General features: G+C 34.6%; 1 pseudogene; it reads right to left on the bottom strand.

Moving 5' to 3' along the window:
- Positions 1 to 258: 258 nt before the first annotated feature.
- Positions 259 to 1,283, bottom strand: LOC113251112 (CBY1-interacting BAR domain-containing protein 1-like; annotated as a pseudogene).
- Between the last annotated feature and the right edge of the window lie 16,336 nt (positions 1,284 to 17,619).

Genomic DNA, 17,619 nt, shown 5'->3' with positions numbered 1-17,619 from the left:
TTCTCTCTCTGCCTACAGGTCTCGTGTGCTGTCTGACAAATAAATAAAAATCTATTTAAAAAAAGAAACAATTGGTGTGTAATATTTTTTAAAATCTTAATTTCTGGTCAGGATAAATTTCCTTTAATTTCCGTATCCAGTAGGATTTCATTTTGAGGTTTAACGTGTATGAAGCCAGCATCAAGTTTTACAATTTAGTAATTCTGCACACCAAGTCATTTAAGATGAATATTGAAGTGTGAAATTCATGGAAGGAAATTAATTTTCTTCTTCTGTAACGTCTCAATCTTTGTCCTCTTCATCATCTTCTGCTTGCTGATCCTTTCTTAGTGCACAGGTGGATAACTGTCCTGTTCCAGACACACGCTTAGCTGACAGTGATCTTTGAAGGGGCCACTTTGAATTTGCTTTTACGATATCGAAACTGGATGAAGAATTTGGTGCATACAGAGATTTTGGAAAATCTCTAAATCCTCCTCATCAAGCTTTGTATGTTTTGGTCGGCAGCAGGTAGACCTCTAATGCTTTGCCAAGAAATAACATTTCGATAATGATAAATTCTGAAAATACGGTCTTTATATCCCTTATTTTCTGCTTTTCAAAATTCTCCCTATCTTCCTCCAGAAGACAAGTTGTTCAGATAGCATCCATCGCAACTCTCCGCAAGTCGCTTTCTGCCTGTGAAATAGGATGTCGAACATCAGGGTTTCCGAACATGTTCTTCCTGAGTTAACTGTTCAGCTTCTCTATTCCTTGCTCTTAATGTCGCTTCAAGGTCCTCTCCTTCCATTTTTAAAAACGCTCCGTAAGCTTTCAAAGGTTCAACTGCTTCAGCTTCAAATCTTTCCACCTCTGCTTGTCGATAATCCCGCAGTTCGGCAAACTCATCCCGCTTTTCGGGCCCTGCTTTAAATCTGGGATCTCTGCAGAGGCGTCCACGTGCGTTTCCCTCACCGGTAGGTCTGGTTCGCCTCGCACTCTGGCACTTTTCCGCACGTAAGCAGCGAAGATTTGTACCCGTTTGCGGCAGCATCTTGCAGTCGTCCGGTTTGAGCAGACCGGTTTTCCAAGCGTCGCCCGGGCTTCTTGCCTTGCGATCCACGGGGACCCTGGGCTGCGCCCTCCGACCTGGGCGTGTGCTGGGGGGAGGGCCGTGAACCACCGCTTCCTGAAGCTCCCCTTTTTACTTGATTTTCTAATTGTTTCTTATTTTGTTGTAGTACAAAATTCATCTTACAAAATTCATCATCCTGACCACTTCTGAGCGTAGAGTATGCCGCCATAGCTATACGCGCTGTTGTGCAACAGATCTCGTTTTCATCTTGCAAACCGAGCTCTAAACCCATTGAACAACTCCCCTCCCCCACCACCACCTCTGGAAACCACCATCCTACTTCCTGTTTCTAGGCCTTTGACTACTTTAGGGTACCTCATATAAGTGGAGTCAGGCAGTATTTGTCTTTTTGTGACCGGCTTATTTCACTTAGCATCATGTCCTTCAAGTTTCCTGTGGTAGCAGGGAACAGAACTTCCTCAGTAACATTTAGAAGGTCGTAATTACTTTGATGAGTTTGTTAAAAAGTTATTTAGGCAATTCAGAATGATTTTTTTTTTTTTTTTACATTTTAAAGCAAAGAAACTTCTTTCTACATGATACCTAAAGAGAACACTCATTATATAAAGCTGATAATAATGATCATTTAAGTATAACTTTTTTATGCACAATTTTATTTAATATTTTTTAAAATGAGTACAATGAGTCACTAAAATTAGTCTAATAATATCATGACACAGCATGCTATGAATTCACTTTTTCATTTGAGTTCTACCCCCTGTTGTGTGCACAGATAGAGCAGATGCTTTCAAACTTTTACTTGAGTTCAGGCCACATGTATTATAATGACATTTGAATGGAAAAGAATAAAATCATTTCCTTCCGAAAAGTGAAATATTTATAGAAAATGGTTGCATTATGGAAAAATGATGTCTGCTAAAGGTTTATTATGATACATACAAATAATTGTATTTGAAAATATCCCCTGTGACTAAAACAATAATAAATAGTTAATAAAAACTTGTAGAGAGCTGGCGCTTAGTCATCTGTAGGGAACAAAAGAGACAGATCTCAAACCAAGTCTTATTTCTAGCCAGAGTGGGTAGCAGTACTATTCATTTTTCAAGAACAGGAAACTTATAGGAAGGCACTAGTTTTTAAAGAGGATAATAACTTCAGTTTGGAAAATCTTGGGTTTTGGAGATCGATGAGTGTTCCCAGTAGAAATGTTCAGCTAACGTTGTATGTATGGGTCCAGACTTTAGCAGAGCTCTGGACTTAGAGATATTGATTCGGGAGTTAATACAATAGAAGGGAAAAACCTACATAATGGGAGAATAGAATCCAGTTGTCTATGGGATGAGCCTAGTTCTTAATCCCAGTTAATTTATAATCTAATCAAGAATAATCAAGAATTGACTATGTATTTTAAAAGAACAAGTGAACCCAAATTTTGCTGAAGTCCTATGAAGCCTCTGGAACCTTGTTTAAAAAAATTATCTAATAGGATAAACTGAAAGTGAAATTTAGTCAAACTTTTCACAATAGATCCAGTTATCTTTCTAAATATATCTGTACTTAAAATAATTTAGTGTCTCCTCACTATGTACAGAAGATTTAAAAGATGAGCTTGAAATATTTTATGTAGATGTCACTCATATATTTTGTAACTCCCTGTATTACAAACATTTATTTTATTTTAATTTTTTGAAGTATTTTAGCATTTACTGCACTCCTCTGTCATTTTAAATTCAGATTTTCTTGAATCTGTTCTTAAAACCCATGCTGTTAAATTTTTATTTGCTTTACATCACAAACTGATGTCTTATATATATTTCTTTAAAACTGGGCTGGTCAGAAAATAACCTTGCAGCTACATGAATGTCTTTAGTTTCTTCACTATCTTTTGTTTTTGTTTTACTTTTTTGTTTGCTTGTTTTTCTTTTCAGTAATAGATTGAATGAATCAGAAACAAAAACAGTATAGTCCCTGTACCTTGAGGCCTAACAGTAACCTAAGCCCCAGCCAACATCTGCATTGAAGCCTGGTATTTGTGCATATTTCACCTGAGTAAAAGTTTAAATGTGTACTTTTTAAAGCACGTATCCTTACTTTCTCATTTTGGATGATATACAGCATACTGCTTGTTAGAAGAGGTTATTTATAAGATTTTTAGACACCTGCAATGCAATCTGCTTGAGGATTATTACAATAGCCTGATTTAAATATCAATTTGTCAGTTTGAAGAATTAGATTTCTACAGTATATCAAAATTGACTTCTGGTTCTTAATAAGATGACAAACTAATATGGGCTGCTGACTCCCTCTTTCCAGTGTAACCCTAGAGATGCTGTAAGTGGGAGACTGACAGAGTTGAGATACTCAAATAAAATTTTTGAAAAAATACTAAAGACATGGAAGTGTCACAGAAGCAGAAAATGGCAGGCCAGAAAAGTGGAGGGACCACTGTCATCTATGGGAACCTGAGGGGTGAGACTTTTTGTCATGCAAATTTTGGACCCTCACATCACAATAAGTTCCTCCTTTTTCACTCTTTCACCACTGAGAGGCAGAGCAATGGAACTCCAGCTCTCAGACAGTTGGATTCAGTGAGGGGAGACACTGACATTATTTTATGAGGATGTTATAACCAAAAGGGCATCGTCACTGAGCCTGCCCTTGACACTCGTTCCTGAGCCCATCAGCATGGAACAGCACAACCAAAGGAAACATCTATGCAAGAAGTACAGAGAGCTCCCTGCCAGGCAGAATCCTCTAACGGGAGATACATGGGTGTGAGACATCGGATGTGAGCTTGCGAGAGAAGCTGTTGGAACTGAGTTGTATCGTTGCTTCATCCTCCCATCCAAGCAGGATTTTACCTGGGATAACAAATTAATATGAGAGAAAAACAAAGTCAAGGAAAACAGAAATCATCAGGGAAAAGTGGGATTTTAAATACTGGTAAAAGAAAGATCTGCTCACTAAAATACAATAACTATGAATGTATATGAAAAAAGGGCAATATAATTCATTAAATGTAGTTGGAAGTTGTAGCACATGTGTCTCAAAAATTGATAGATTCGGCAGACAAAAGATAAGCAAAATTATTGAAGATCTGAAGAAATAGTAATTAGCTAGAATTAATAGCTGTATATTTACACCAACAATATGACTATATTTATTCTTATCATGCACACTTGAAACTTGACAAAATTAAGCACATATCAGGTCATAATGCTACCCCAAGGGAGCCTGAAAGAAAATCCAAAAGAAACAGTATCATATTTCATGACCAAATATAAAATACTAGTTGTCAATGAGAAAGGATAAATTAAAAACTAACAATCATAAAACTATGTGTCTATAAAAAATAAAATAAAATACAACTAAATAATTCTTCAGTTAAAGAGAAGAATCAGAAAGAAATTATTTAAACCTGAAAACTGAGGTTCAAATCAAGTCTGTAAACCAGTATCAAGTAATTAACCTTATTGGACCCCTGAGCAGAATTTAATATCATTGAGAATTTCCTTTCTCTTGCAACGCACCTCTTTCCTTAGCCTCTGTGACAATAGCTCTACCTTTCTGGCCTGTTTTCTCAGGTCCCCCACAAACTAATCCTTCTTAGTTCTCCCATGAAATGTTCTAATTCCTTAAGATCAGCCCAAGACTTAATTCTTTGTTTTTTCTTTTCTATATACTTAGACATACTCATCCATACACCTTCCTTTAAAGATCAAATGCTTACAAAATACTTCAAGTTTCTATCTCTATTCTACACCTTTCTTTTGAGAGCCAAACCCCTACGTCTCAATTGCCTATTGACATTTCTGCTTGGTTATCTAAAGGCAGAGCCAACGTAAGACTCCAAAGAATTTCCCTGTGACCTTTATCTCTTAATCAGATTCCCCTCTAATGATGCTGATAACAATGTCCAATATATCAATGTTATATTAATAAAACATTAATATATTGATATAAGTGATACTAGCTTCTTGTGCAGGATACTTTCTATATACTTGATGATATTCCTATTTATTTATATACTTTCATGTATTCTTTTTCACCACTCCATAACCTGGGTTATTAACGTAATTAGAACTTAAAGACTTACAGTGATTTATAGAGAAATTTTGTAACTTGCTCAAGGTCACATAATTAGGAAGTTGCTGAGATGAGCTATGAACCCAAATAATCTGCCTCCGGAGCCCTTTAATCTCTCTGCACACATGATTGTATCCTGCCAAGTCCAACCGAACAATTTCTGAGTCCTGCCTATTGCACAACATTCACTAAATATCTGTAATAGTGGGAGTACTTAGATTGCTGTAATGTGTAATAGCTCAAACCAAAAAAAAGTATTCCATTCAGAAAATATTCCAAGATAGAATATACCTGGTTGTGGTTGGCTCCCTCTCATGCAATGGTTCTCCATCTGTCATCTGGCCTTGTGCTTCCTATGACTTTACTGTATCTGGATCATGCTGGTAAAACAGTGAGAGCATGGAGGGTACATGTTGGATTTTTTAATCACTCCCAGAAGTGGCTCATATCCCTTCTGCTCAAAACCATTAGTTAGGACCCATTCAATAGATAACATTCAATAGGTAACTGGGGAAAGAGCTGGGAAATATCCCCTGCGGTATACCATCCTTGCTCTTGTATAAGGCCACTGGCACTTTTCACATAGCTTACTTATATCGTCTCCCAAGTAATCTCTTTGCATTTTTTCTTGCTCTTTTCCAGTGTATTCTCTACTTTTAATGTAACTTCATCATGTCATTTTCTTGCTAAGAACTCTCCAATCCTTTCCATTGCTAATGAGAAGACCTCAAGTCTAGCAAGGCTTGGCCTCCACTTACATCTCCAACCTCATCACACTCCATACTCTCTCTTTTTTCTGAGCTCCAGAGCTGCAGACTATCTTTGAGATGCTCCATTTAGCCACAGATAATCTTTGTACATGCTGATTCATCTCCCTAGCATACCGTCCACCTTGCTGGCCAGTTCTAACTCATTCGTCAGAACCAACAAACACCTCACTTCCTCAGGGAAACTTCCATAACATCCCGTTTTAGAAGCACGTCCAAAATTTTGAAGTTGGTTTCTCTCATATTCTTGCTGTATATTTAATGTTCTTTCCCTACATTATAACACTGTTTTAATTAATTATAATAACCTAGTGCATATTAATATATATATTAGACTGTTTAAGGGTGGACATATAAATATCTGTTCTTTACGAATTTTTCTGTCATTCTAATGCCAGGAAGCATGGTTTTTCTTTGAGGCTAAATGGGGGCTATATAAGTAGCCTTTATGAGAAAAAAAAAATATATATATATATTAGAATAAGGGAAACTATTCCAAAAGGAAGAGTGGACCCAGAAAGTTTTAGTGGGCGTTTTTGTGGCGAGATTCTAAATTGTACAGGATATACCAAAATTATGTTCATAGGATACGTCAAGACAAAACAGATTGTTGTCAGAGTCTGGTTTAATATCTGGGTCTTCTAACTTCCAAATCTTTGTTAAGTTGGTCATATTGTCTCAAAGAATTCTTGTGTGGTTTTTTTTAGTACATTCTAGTTCATGTTTATAGTCTGCCAAACTTGTTCAGACACTAACCAGGTGATCGTCAAACATACATAGAAAGAATGAGCCTTTTAAATCTCAGTGAATCCTGAATCCTCTTTGCTCCTCACCAGGAATTTTGAGAGATAGAAAAGAAGCTGGGAAGAAAAATGATTCCTCACCCCTTCATATCCAAAATCAAGAATTCATTAAAGTATGTCAAGCATTTATTCTGTGCCTCTTTTTGTACAAAACATCACGTTTTTACAAGATACAAGGAATATAAAGATGAAAAAAAAGATAAGGCTCCCGCCCTTCAGCCGAGTCACTTAGCAAGCAGGATTAGAAGAAAGAATCTTCAATAGTGGGGATTGTTCTTGCAGTAAAGGTGGCAATGGCAGTAGGAGAGAATCCCAAACAGCTGTTGAAGGATAAGGTAAGATAGGGAAGCCACAGGCATTTAGGCAAAAGGTACTCTTAGCACAACACAAAACAATTTCACGTAGTCACGGATGTTTGGAAAGTGAAAGCAGCAGACAGACCACCCTGTGTGTGATCATCTGAGATGCATTGGCTCAATTTCAGCAAAACTGTCATGTAGCCTCAGGGACAGATCCATAAAAGAGAAAGCTGAAATTGGGCGGTAGCTTATAGCTTCTCAAATCCTGTTCAGGGAGAAAGGGAAAAAGGCTTGGAAAAAGGCCATACATCAGCATGTATGAAAGGTCATCCAATATGTTTTCATCAAATTCCTAATAAAAATGATAGTGTCAACACCTGCTAAGAAAAGCAAAGATTAAATCAGTTCTCTGCACAAAAAGTGTCGAACATTGGCCTTTTCAGCTTCCTCAAAGTTTGCCAAGCAGGTTGTGCTACTGACCACAGGCTGGTCTATGAGTATTGAGGACCGAATTCACCACATTGGTCTAGAATCGACATAAATCACCTCTTCAGCTTTCTTAAAACAAATTGCTCCCTTTCTTCCATCACAACCCAGTGAGAAAGAACAAAACACATATATTTCTGCATGATGGGTGTTTTTAAAAACGCTCTTTCCCAGGTCATTTTTACTAGGTTTTATTTAGTGATTGTCTCAGTGTTCTGAATCCATGGTGCAATTTCTTATTTCAATATTTGACATTGAGATGGAGAATGGCTATAACTTGAAATTATGCATTTCATGAAATATGTATATGTATGTATATATTCACAAATAGATGTAATTGTTACTTGTCATATAAGTAAAGGGAATTGACTTTCAAAATCAAAGGTATGAACTCCAGGAAATTTTTAAAAGTCTTTTTTTTTGGATCTTTTGTTTCCAAATAATAGAAACTCTATTAAATCTTATTTAGAGGAAAAAACATACAGAGAAAATGAGCAGAAGGAAGAACAGAGGAAGGATGGAGGGAAGGAAGGAGGAAGAAAGAAAGAGAGCGAGAAGGGAGGAAAAGTGATATATGTTATTAAAAAATAGAAATAAGTTACAGTTCATTGAGATACAGTCTAAACTCCTGAGACTGGACTAGCAACTGGAAAGCAATTACATCCCAAGCAGATGTGACTCAGTCCTCTTTGCAGTGCTGAATGACACCCTATTATAGGTCCTCTCAGAGCATATCCTCCCTTCTCCGTTTCTCTGCAGGCTAGCTTTCTCCAGTTCTCTGTGTGCATAACTGTTTATAGAAGCCCACAAATCAAGCATTCAGAGAGAAGCACACGTATTTCACAACCCCAAATACAACTTTAGAAAACAAACTTCTCAATGGCACCCTTTGGATCAGGTGCCTAACCCTCTTACCTTCGGGTGTGGCTAGTGATAGAGTCATGGTGTCAGGCGTCACATCTCACGGTGGGAAAAGTTCTTGGAAAAATGCAAGTAGGTTACATTCCAAATACAACACTTAAACTGCCATTTAAAAATAAGCAAATAAAAATAAATTCCTATTTTAAAGGGTCCCATTCTCATACATGAAGTTAGTGAGATCTCACATGTCTATACGAACAGTGTACGACAGTGAGAAGTATTCTTTGAGAGCATTCTTCCAAATTTAATAACCTAGCCTCAATTAGCTACTGACATTTTCAAATCCTTTATTGAATAATTAACATGTGATTAAACTACACATAGTTAAAAGTGAACTAATTCTATAAATTTTGACATTAGATTCACCCATGAAAACGCATCAAAATCAAGACAATGAACATATAAGTACACTCTAAATCTTTCCTCATGCCTCTTTGTAATTTTAATTTAGAGCAGAATATATTCATCCTCTCTTGGCTTTTCTGCCATTTGTTCTCAGGCACTTTATCTCTGGATTTTTTTATTAGTGCCACAAAAATTGTGTATATGTATGTATGTGTGTGTGTGTGTGTATGCATTTTGCTGTAAACTGTCACCACCTTTTAAAAGGATTTGAAAGCATAGTATTTTGCATTTATCCCCACAACTTAGTTGTTTCATGTGGAAAGGTAAATCTGTTCCCTGTTATTTCCTCTTGTTCAGAGATACATCCGGGATTATCCTTTACATAAGATTTTATGCTTTCTTCTTCAGAGTTATATGGTCTGTCCAAAGATAAGTATTATTTATTATTTTTATTATTGTTTATAATTACATATATATTTTTGTTATAGATACATATATGAATATAATTATGTTTATAAATAATAAACAAAAGTAAAGATAAAAAGAGTTCAGATTTAATCATTCTTGATTCTTCAACCTAAATACTATTGGAGATTCTACAACAGTAAATACGTAAGCTTAAGAATCATTCTGGGTATAATTATGAATTTGAAATATTTTCTACTTTAATTTTTTCAGTTGAAAAACTTCAATTTTCAATTTTTGTTTTGGGAAAGTAACACATCTGTGATATTCAATTGCCACCAAATGATAGATATTTATATAAACCAGCAAACAAAATTCTATGGGAGTATGTGTATGTTTAATGGAGTCAGACAGCACATGGGAAAATAAATAAAGCTTGGATTTCTGAGATCTGGGTGTCTATGAAACATCTAGGCAAACATATTAGTAGAATGTTTATGTATTTGTCTAGAGTTTATTGAGGGATGTTACAAATTTTGGTAGTATTAATAAATAGCTAGTCAAGTTCTTGAGTATAAGGAAACTGTCAAAGAGAGTTAAAAAGAGAACAAAGCTTAAATCTGATGATGTGATCCTGGAAAACTCAAGTACACAGCCACCAATTAAAAACATGAATCATGTAAGAAGACAGAATGAGATAATGTTTCTAAAGCTTCATTGTGTTGTTGAATTAAATAAAGAAGAACACTCTTCTCTAAATAAGAAGACAGCCTGTGTTTTTTCTCTATAATCCAAACAGTATATTTTTCACTTTTAGATTTTAATAAACAAGGCAGGATCAATTGTTTCAAAGATATTATACTCATCTACCCCTTTATTTTGAGGAAAAGAAAGTCATATTATTAAAATAGGACTAGAAATGGAGACGGTGCTGGTTAGCCATCACTATGCAGCTGGAGGCTTTTATCTGAGCCTGCAGTGTGCAATTTAATTTAACAAATATTTACTAAATGCCTACTTATAATCACTTACTATTTTAGGGGCCAAGACATATGAGTAAATAAAGAAAAACATCTCTGAACTGATGGAGTCAGGATAGATTACATAATTTTCAGGGCTCAGTGCCAAATGAAAATATATAGTCTCTTGTTAAAAAAAATAAAGAATTTCAAAGTGGTGAAAACAGAGTATTAAACTAACACAAAGCATAGGTCTCTGTAATTTCATAGGTCACTCATCTGTAAAGCCATTCCAGTATGAAGTTAAATCCCATGGGAAGAAATACATGATGTATAGAATTTTAAGTATATTTCCAATCTTGCCTTAAAATCTCCTCCCTTACACCCTAGATTTAAGAGAAGAATTACAGAAAGAAAAGATACTTTTCCCTTAATATGCCTTGAAAATATCCTCTGTTGGAACATTAATTTGAATATTTCAATAAAATTTCCATGATACTAATGAGGAATAAATACTTCCATAAATATTTAAAATAGTGAAAGGTCCTATACAAGGCACATAGTAATAAAAATGCAGTTTAAAATTCTTCAACAACTCACTATCACTTTTCTTATTATATTCGTCTTCCTGACACTTAGGTTTTTATTGGCAACTAGATTTAGTATATATGCATACACATTTTTAGAAGATATTATTTGGTGACATACAATACAATTTCAGTTTCAACAGCCAACTCAACCTGCATGTCCTAACCTCAAACAAAGTCATAAATACCAGCTTTCCACTTTAAGGTCTAAATTTTGTGAATTGGTTGTCTAACGACTAGGTCAATGCTCCCGATATCATCACATTGAAAGTTAGGGTTTCGACATATGAATTATGGGTAAGAAGGGGGGAAGGGAGACACAAACATTTAGTTTATAGGAGCTTCCATGCAATTCCATCTCTAGTATTGTTTTGTTTTCTTCCTAAAATTTTATCTCATGTCTCCTAGTTTCCTTTGTGGGCTTACTTTTCTTTCTGAGCCTCAAATGTTGATACTGTGTATGTTGTCCTATGACGTCTTTTTTCGCATTCTCCAGAAATTCCTTAGATAACCACAGTCTTTCTGATAATTTTATTTATTTTTATTTTTTATTTTATTTTTATTTTATTTTATTTTTTTAGAGAGGGTGGTGGGGAAGGGCAGAGGGTGAGGAAGAGAGAGCATGGAGCTTGATGCGGGGTTTGATCTCATGACCCTGAGATCATTACTGGAGCTGAAATCAAGAGTCAGATGCTTGATTGACTGAGCCACCCAGGCACCCCAATATAATTCTACTTTTTAATGTTAATCAGTAAAACGTTCTGTTGATATTACTTAATTTCTATATGAACACTTCTGGACCTTCAACACTGTATAGTCAATTAAAATACGTTGATAATATGAAGAAATGTACAATTCAGTGTGGTTAAAACTCAATCATATTCATACCAAAGGTTATATCCTTCCAACTCTGATGCATCATCACCGTGTGATTACCCAGGTCAGAAACACAAGTCATTATTGGGCCTCACAGCCATATTCAATGCATCATAATTGTAGGAAGAGATTCATACATTCTTTTTAATTATTGATGGTTTGATTGGCTGTTCCCTATTGGCTTTATTCTCATCATGTTCTGATTGAACAAATTCAACAGTTGTTATTTTCTTAGAGATGAGCTTTCAAGCCTGCCTACATTTTTTTTTCATCAGCTTCTTCAAACCCAGGTTCATTTTCAAGAACATTTTTCTATGCTTAAAATCTTTTTAATGTCTTGGGAAAGGGAACAGTATACAGGGATAGTTTCACCTATACAGCATTCATTATTCGTGGAGAAAATCTTTACAGAGTTTCCCCAATTAACTGTAGAGATCTGTTTACAAGCCAAGACTCTTTCAAAGACCTCCAGTGAAATTTCTTGGTTGGAATACACATACTGGGAGATAGTATATAAGGAATAAGCAGACATGCCTTGAAAGCTGTAATAACCCTGTGGTCCATGGATTTAGAGTAGTGAAAATTTTTGGAAATCGTAACTATGCTGAACAAAATAGTCCATATGCGTAAGAGAACTGTCATTGTTGCACAGGGCCTCCTTTGTGATATGTTTGCTGTGTAATATGTTATGATGGGAAAACTATATTACTTAGACCAGAAAATCCTCTTTCTTCACCCCAACTCTGTAATTTAATCTCCAGATAATTGGCGATTTTCTTTTGATCATTTCTTTGACTACCTAGAAGTTTTTGTAACATTGTACTTATAAGATTTTTAACTTAGCATCTTACAGTTTACCCTGAACATTGAAGTCAGCCTGTCCTTTAATTCTTGGAGACCAGACATTTCTTCTGTTGTGAGATAAATTTCAGGATGGACAGTGCTTTTCAAACACACTTGCTTCATATACCTAGAAAATATTTATTGATATGGTCTCATTCATCAATAAAGTTTTATGAATGAGACAGTTACATATAATTGCTTCGATATAAACTATGTTGTTCCCTTTGCCATTTTTGTTATGGACCATGACACAACTCGTGAATCTATTCAACCATATAAGGCTTGTTTTTAATATCAGCTTCTTTGCTGACTCATAACTCTTCTCCACAACCTCCATCATCATCTTCTCAAGCAAGATCGTTACCTTCATCTGGATCAAGTGAAGGAAGGGATGTTACTATCCCTCAGACTCTTTATCCATTTTACTAGTTATCTCACAAGTTTTTCTATCACATAATTAGGTGCTCCTTTTGTACTATGCATTTTACTATCAAATTCTATCTACATAACTTCTCGTTCAGTCTTTATGAGAGCATGCACTGTGGTAATTGGCATATTCTGCATGCATATTATTGTTTTGCAATGTGCTCCTTTATCAAAAGACTATTATATTCTCATTTGCATTTATTCAACACATCTTCTCAATGTTTTTGAGTTCAAATATGGTTCAAGAGATATTAAAAACAAGGGCTAAATAAAAAAGCATTGAACAAACACATTGAGAACAAATACAAAATGTCAGACAACTCTGCTGAGTGTGACCCTGAGTTGCCTTAGATCTAACAACGTTTCAGATGCTCTCATTGAAACTCTACATGTTTTTCAGAGAAAAATAGATCCAAAGTTCTGCAACTTTATTTTCAATGTAGTTCAAAAATATTTCTGTGTATATGTTGCCTTTTTTGGGGAGTTCACGGAGTCTAAATTTTTTTAAATTTGTAAGTATTCAGCTAAAATAATTGAATTAAAAGAATATATGTTGAAATGCATATATTCTATAAAAAGGATATTAAGAAACAAGGAGAACTCTAACATTCTGAAGATGGCAGGGTTGACAGGGTATGCCTAGAGTTAAAATTTGTACTTCCCACTTGCACATATCCAAAGGACAAAAACCAAAAATTATTTTAAATTGCATTTATTAATCTTATTAGAAGTGATAGTAAATTATTATTTTAAATTATAATATGTATACAATATGACAAATATTATGCTCAATTCATTAGGAACCAAATTTTCAGTATATGAGAAAAGAAATCAAAGTATAAAATCCAAGAATTAAAATTCAATAGTCTCTAATTTGAATTGTAATAGTATTATGAACGTATGATTTATTTTTTCTTTTTAAAAATTATGTAATTCTAACTCTATGCACTGAGAAATCTTAAAAACTATAACAACCCAAAAGAAATGAGAATCCCTGGGCCCCAAGTATCTGTAAGTACCACTTTCCACTAGAAAAAAAATTGCTAATTCTAGGTTTGGAACAGAAAATATGAAAGATGAAACATGAACAAGACTAATGGGATTTTATCAATAGAATCCAGGAGTTAGCCTAAAGTGATTCAAATGGGGTAAAAGATGAGATATTTTGGACATAAAGAACAGTTAAGATGTAATGGTTTAAAGTACATTAAATATTTTAAAAATTGATCATCCATAATGAAAATCAGCTACAACAAAGTAAAGCCTCACTGGTCATCAACGAGGCTGCTAAAACACCAACTAATTACTCTGAAATTGCTAAGTAAAGGTAAAAGAACTTTCAAAAAGGAAAAATGATGTCACTTCTTATTAGAACTAAAGTAGGATCAGAAAAATGAGAAAGACATATTTATTCTCTTCTCAGTTTCCCAATACCTATATACATACCACATCCTATGTATCATCTTTATACTTTTGTAAGGGCAATGTAAAGATCTTACCTTTTTTAATTTATTAGCCATTATCAACTCTTATCTCTATCTCTCTGTAGTAAAATTGTAGTAAGTAACATTTAAATTTAGGTCATCTATCAAGCAGTATAACTATTTTGTAAGTCACTGGATTAGTAAATAAATAGTAAATTTAAAAATAAATGAGTATTTTATGGAATAGGACCAATAGGAGATCCAAAACTGAGAGGTGCCTGGGTGGCTCAGTCATTAAGCATCTGCCTTCAGCTCAGGTCATGATACCAGTGTTCTGGGATCGAACCCCTCATCGAGTTCCCTGCTCAGCAGGAAACCTGCTTCTCCCACTTCCACTCCCCCTGCTTGTGTTCCCTCTCTTGCTGCCTCTCTCTCTCTGTCAAATAAATAAATAAAATCTTTAAAAAAGAAAAAAAGAGAGAGAGATCCAAAACTGAAATACAGTTGGCCTCTTGGCTACCATGATTCTTGATGTTCTGAAGTCCAAAATTCTTTATGAGATTTTATTTTATTATTTTATCTTTTTAAGATTGTATTTATTTATTTGAGAGAGAGAGGGATAGTGCTCATGTGTGCATGGGAGGAGGGGCAGAGGGAAAAGCAGACTCCCCACAAGGCAAGGGAGCCTGATGTGGCACTCAAACCCAGGATCCTGAGATCATGACCTGAGCTGAAGGCAGATGCTTAACTGACTGAGTCGCCCAGGTGCCCCTCTTTATGAAATTTTAACCAGAGATTAGTTTTCATTTTATAAATACGAGCTGCATCAAACTCTCTTTTTACTTACATGAAGGAAATGGTGTGCTCTCTCTGGAAGTGTACAAAGTTTGGAACCTTCATTTCATTATTAGAAATAATTTAAAATTAATCCCTTTCTCTTGTCTTTAGAATAAATGTTTCAGATCAAATAATGGTATTTATGACAAAGGTCTTAGAATAGAACACTGGAAAAGGAAAAATAAGTAAAGTGGTATAGATCTTAGGTATTTTTAATTAACATAGGATCTAATAGGATGGTTTGAATTTAGGTGCCTAGATATAACACAAGTGGAGTAAGAAGATATATATTCTCTTCCAGTATTAATAAGAACAGAATGTATACAATATTCATTCAAAAAATAATGTTCCAACATTGTAGTTGTCACGGAATACAATAGTTCATAAAATATGTAATATGATCCCTGTCCTTAAAAGACCATCAAACATACTTCAATGTGGATAGACCAAGGGCAACCACCACCACTTTACTCTCTGTTTCCATGAGTTCAGCTTTTTTTCTTTTTTTTGTCGTTTTAGATTCAACTTATGAGTGAGATTATACAATGGTGGTTGCCATGGATATAGAATGAGGAAAAGGGATAAATGTTGGTCAAAGTATGCAAACTTCTGGTTAGAAGATGAATAAATTCTGGGGATCCGATGTACAGCTTGGTGGCTGTCGTGAATAATACTGTACTGTATACTTGAAATTTGCTAAGAGAACAGATCGTAAGGATTCTTATCACACACACAAGGTAACTATGTGAGGTGTTAAATTCAATGGTGAAAATCTTTTCACGATATATACATTTATCAAATCATCATGTTGTAAACTTTAAATGTATATAATTTTATACTTTAATTATACCTCAATAAAGCTAAGGGAAAGCCATATTGAAAAAAGAGAAAGAGAGAGAAAGCCCAAGGGTATTATTGTGGAACATTATGCAGCAGTAGGGCAAGAGTTATTATATCAACAATGTGAAATCACTAATGATAATGTCCCAAAAGGGATAATTTGAATACAAGTTGATTAATACAGGACAGAGCATGTTAAGAACAACATGTCCTAAACAACTTCTGTTAGTAGTCAAAAGGTATTTGAAGGCAAAAGAAGGTCTCATAATTTGGTGAATAAAAACTGATCAGGAAAGGATACTCTTGTGACTTAATGTGTATTTGTTTTATTAATCCAGGTATCCTCAGGTCTTGGAGAAACTTGGTTTTATCTCTAGACAGAAGAGCTTTAAAAAGTTGTCTTGACGGCACCCAGAATGAAGCACAAATCCTATCTCACCATACATTTCCATATTCCTTATGCTTTCTAATGATACCATGGATATATCCTTAGTTCAGGCCACAGTCATAAATAAAGTAACTTCAGGAGCTAGTCTCCTTTATTCATAACAAAGTACTAAATGTTTATTTCAGCTGGTTTGCTCAAAAATTTGTGCTATTAGATACAAGAAAGATAAAGCAAGACGGTAGAGGTAGAACTGGAAAATTAGCACAGTCTAGAAGGTGAGTCAATACTTCATCTTTATGTTTGAAGGACTGCATGCACATTAGTTTGGATATGCCCTTAGTTGACGTATTTGCTTCAGTCTACCATACAATTGATCTTTACAAGCCGACTGACCATTTGTGCCTTCATTTTGAGAGCTGAATTGAGCCATTACCACACATGTCTGGCATCTAATGGACTCCAATAAATGTAATTACTCCAGTTTATTGGGTCAATGATCTGTGAACAAAAAATTATCTACAAAGATTTTGACAATATAGATCCAGTGAATCATTTTCTTTTAAAAATATATTTTTTTCTTTGGAAGATGAAGAATTGAAAAAAGCTAAATTTTACAAGTCTTTCTAACACTATAATTACTGGATAAGCAGTAAGAAATAAACAATTACATTACTGAGAGTCAGTAGGTAATAATTGTCTGATGATACACAAATTAATTTCAGGTCTTGAAGCACACCAAACTGTTAATTTCCTAGATTTTAAGAAGGGATAATAATATCACATGCCTGCTTACAAGTACATAAAAAGACGTTGTTCAAGAATTGAAGAAATATGTAGTAAAGCAATGCTTCTGTTAATTATAGAGTTTTACTGGGACTTTGCCTTCTTACCAAAACAGATTACTTTTAAAAAATGTATTTTTCAAGGACTTCAAGGATATGTTTGACAGTTTTCTTTTTCTCCAAAAGGTCATCATTGTTGTTGATTTGATAGAAAGACAAAAGTCAATTAACTGCTGATCGATAAAAGGTCATTTTTCTGATCTAGATGAGATGTTTAATCAGAAGGTTTTGAAATGTGTTTTAACCTGATCATAAATATTTCTGACACTGAAGATAATGTAATTAAGGTGTATTAAAAACATCAAATTATACAAAAATTATTGTCTCAACTTCAGTCGAGAGGCATTTACATTTTAAAGAACATTTAATAAAAAGGGTGGGCTTATGAATAAAATCTAGCTAGGTAAGTA

The sequence above is a fragment of the Ursus arctos genome, unplaced genomic scaffold, assembly GCF_023065955.2.
Source record: "Ursus arctos isolate Adak ecotype North America unplaced genomic scaffold, UrsArc2.0 scaffold_10, whole genome shotgun sequence".
Taxonomy (NCBI): domain Eukaryota; kingdom Metazoa; phylum Chordata; class Mammalia; order Carnivora; family Ursidae; genus Ursus; species Ursus arctos.
This window is presented reverse-complemented; position numbering and strand designations above follow the sequence as displayed.